The following is a 3,966-nucleotide window of genomic DNA, read 5'->3' as shown; positions in this document are numbered from 1 at the left end:
TCAGGTGGTAAGTGGAGGATTTTTTTGGTTTTGTTTTGTTTTTGCTATTTCTATTTTGCCTTCTTGTTCTAGAACTTCAGGGCAATTTTACTTGATAATTTCTTGTGATATTGTATCAAAATTCCTTTTTTTTTATCAGATCCTTCACAAGTAGTCTGACTATTCTTATATTGTCTCTCCTTGATCATTCTCCAGATAAGTTGTTTTTCTGATGAGATGCTTCACATTCTCTTCTATTTTTTCATTCTTTTGATTTTGTTTTATTATTTCTTGGTGTCTTATAATGTCATTAGCTTCATCTTGCCCAATTCTAGTTTTCAAGGAATTGTTTTCTTCCTTAAGTTTTTGATTCTCTATTTCCAGTTGGCTGACTTTCTTTTCAAAATTTTCTTGGATTGCTCTTTTTTGCTCTCTAATTTTTCCTCAATCTCTCTTATTTGATTTTGAAAATTCTTTTTAAGTTCTTCCAAGAACTCTTTCTGGTCTTCAGATCATTTGACATTTCTCATTGGAAAAGGAGTGGCTTTTTTTTAGCTCTATTATCTTCTTCTGAATATGAATACAGATCTTCTCTATCTCCATAGTATGTATGTATGTTTGGGTTCTTTCTCCTTTACTTATTCATTTTTATTTTTATTTTGTTTTTAGTGGCTATTATTATAATCAAGTTCTAGTCTCAAGGAGTGGGGAATGATGCCCTAAGTCTCAGCTCTGTCCCAGGGTCCAACCTTAGGCACTCCTCTCCACCTTTAAGCCACAGCTAGGGCCCCCAGCCACACTGTCCCTCAAATACTTTTGCTGCCTGTGGTCCCCTGAATGGCTTACGAACTACAGTTGTCTTCTCTGCCCTAGAACTGAAAGCAGGGGCTCTGTTCTCCCTCAAATACCCACGGTCAGTGGAGTCTCTGCTCCTCTACTACCTCCTCACCAGGTGTGTGCTAACTCCTCCCCCACAGTTGCAGCCTGGGACCACATCAGGTTAGCACAGCTGTCCTTAGTCTCCTTGGATAGCAGACGGTCCTTCAATTTTTTCCTACCTAGTGATGAGATCTCCAAGCTCTTAGTGAGGTGAAAGCTCCTGAGGCTGAGACTGCCTCCCAACCCAGCTGCCCCCAGGGTTCATTGTTTGCTGATTCCAGAGTGGACCTGGAGGTGTTTGTACTTCACTCAAGCTGAAACTCCACTGGAGGTTGAGTCTTTACTGCGGTCTCCTCAAGTTGTCTCCAGAAGAAAACTGCATTACCCTGATTCCTGTTTATTTCTGATGTTGTATGTTCACTCTGAGTCCATGTTCTTTCTTTTTTCTGTGTGTGGTGTGGTGGAAATTTGGAGAGCCAAAAGTTTTCTCACCTAACCCACCATCTTCCCAGAATCCTCTTTGAAACGGCTTTTTTTTTTTTCCTTTTGGAGGGCAATTGGGGCTATGTAACTTGCCCAAGGTTACAGGGCTAGTTTTTTTTATGTGCGTATTAAGTGTCTGAGGCCTGAACCAAACTCGGGTCCTCTTGACTCCAGGCCGGCACTTTACTTACTGCGACCCCCTAGCCACCGGAAATGGCTATTTTTAATTAGTTCAATATCTATGAAAGCAATTATTTCCAAAGTACCTATTTAATTCATTCATCCTTTCTTCCCTTCTTTTTTTCTAACTATGTTTCTAACATCTTTCATCTAGGATCTTATTCTCTTGATAGCTTTCCTTAGAATCGTCAGTCTTTCCATTTATCTGACTAGAGCCATACTCATATGTCCCTATCTCCAAAATATAATTTTGGTGGATTTGAATCAGAAAAATCTCATTTTGATTTTTGATCTCAAAAATTATTTTCTAAGAAACTCTAGTCTATAGTAGCTAGATAGAAATTAAGAAATAATCAGTGAAGTTGAACAACTTGAATATCATTTTTAAGTTCATTTGCATCTTTTTAAAGATTTCTGCCATCAGTTGGTTACATTATTTTCTGGCATCTGTATTTTTCTGACAAAGAAATCACCACATTTGGATTCTAAATAATTGAGGAAATAGTACTTAAGAAAATTAGGTTGAGGAGATCATTCCGACCAGAAGTAGATACAGAAGAAATTTATGCTGAAGGTGACATGATTTTGAAAGTGTCAAGGGTTTGATGGAAAAGATGTCTAAAAGGAAGAATATGTCAAATGATTATGGGGGAGGGGCAGAGTTCCTGGCTGGTATAACTATGAGTAAAAGACAAGCGAGAAGACACTGATAACTACTGCTTCACATGTTTACTTTGCAAACCTTTATGTAAATGATCTCAACATGTACTAAAAGAATTCACGTTGAAAATATGAAAAGAGAACAGTTGAGAATTACTTTTTTTCTACAGTAGATCATATCTTCTTCATCACATACTGAATACAAAACCCAATATGTTTGTTGTTTGTTGATTTAAAAAACAAAAACAAAATACATTGACTAGTTAGTCCTAGTTCTAGTCACCCAGCTTCCAGTTGAGGTGGTGGAAAGGCTGGTGGTGGGCGAGGTTGTGTTTCCTCAATTTGGGAATGAGCAAGCAAGGAGCGTGTAAGCCACGGCGAGTGTGCAGTGACACCTTGGGCACCTGTAATGGCGCGGGCCCATGAGGCCTGGGTGCTGTGGGGCATTACTAGAGATGGCAGAGGCTGCAGAGGTGGGGAGCCCTGGGGACTACCGGGGCAGCACATCCCCCAAGAGGGTCAAGTTCTTGTCCAGGGGCCTGGCTGGGATGACGGTCATTCTTTTTGTGCAGCCTCTAGACTTGGTGAAGAATCCAATGCAGCTGAGAGGGAAAGGGGCCAAGACTGCTCTATAGAAGCCCAAGCTTTCATCAGTATCCGGAGAGCAAAAGAAGTTCGAGGCGTCTACACCAGGCTCTCTGCTGGGCTCCTGCACCAGGCCACCTACACAACAATTCGTTTTGGGCATTTATACTGTACTTTGAACACCTAAGGCAGATGGGACACCTCCTAACTTCTTGCTGAAGGTCCTGATTACCATGACAGTAGGTGCCATGGGAGCCTTCTTTGGAACACCTGCTGACTTTGCCCTGATTCATATGACAGCTGGTGGTCGGTTGCCCTTGAAGGAGTGAAGCTGCTACAAGAATATTTTTGAAGCATTCCAGGATTTCCAGGGAAGAGGGGGTCCTCACTCTGTGGAGGTGGTTGGTGTATCCCTTACCGGCTAGAGCTATTGCTGTCATTGCTACCCAAATTGCTACCTATTAACAGACTAAACTGTTTCTCATGGCTTCAAATTACTTCTCTGACAACATCCGTCATTTCTGTGGCAGTATGGTTAGGGGGCTGGTCTCCACAACAGCTTCTATTTCTGTGCACATTGTTAAAACTAGGATCCCGACTATTCGTATGATCGAGGGCAATCCAGAGTATAAGAATGGATAGAATGTGCTAGTGAATGTTTGTTGAGTTGAATTGATAAAGTACCCACAGGAGTTTGTATTGTTGAAGTTACAAATCGGTTCAATGGGAAGGATTCTTCAGCCTCTGGAAGGGACTCACCCCTAGTATATTATGCTGGGCTTGGCCCCAGCACTGTTCTCACCTTTATCTTCCTGCTGCAACTGAACAACCCTTACAAGAATCTCTTTCTTAGTAGAGGGGACCCCCAAGGGTGCCTTGAGGATCAGGAGGATGTGGCTCCCAAGATTGGAGATGTGAAGGGTCCCTGCTAGCCCACACACTCACAAGCTGTGCCTCAATCCTCCTGGCCCCTAGCCATAAGTTCACTTTCAAAAGGGGATGTCTGGATTCTGCCTTCCTTGGCAGAATAGATAGATAGATAGATAGATAGATAGATAGATAGATAGATAGATAGATAGATAGATAGATAGATAGATAGATAGATAGATAGATAGATATAGATGAATGAAAGAATGAATGAATAAATAAATCTATTTATTTCCCACAACTCCTTCACTCTTCTTCCCACCCCTACTATGT

General features: G+C 41.4%; 1 pseudogene; it reads left to right on the top strand.

The window, feature by feature from the left end:
• Window positions 1-2,603: 2,603 nt before the first annotated feature.
• Window positions 2,604-3,698, top strand: LOC138170256 (mitochondrial 2-oxoglutarate/malate carrier protein pseudogene; annotated as a pseudogene).
• The last annotated feature ends 268 nt before the right edge of the window (window positions 3,699-3,966 follow it).

This window comes from Petaurus breviceps, unplaced genomic scaffold (assembly GCF_028583685.1).
Source record: "Petaurus breviceps papuanus isolate PSGF00001 unplaced genomic scaffold, PetGlider_PUasm1.0 38, whole genome shotgun sequence".
NCBI lineage: Eukaryota > Metazoa > Chordata > Mammalia > Diprotodontia > Petauridae > Petaurus > Petaurus breviceps.
This window is presented reverse-complemented; position numbering and strand designations above follow the sequence as displayed.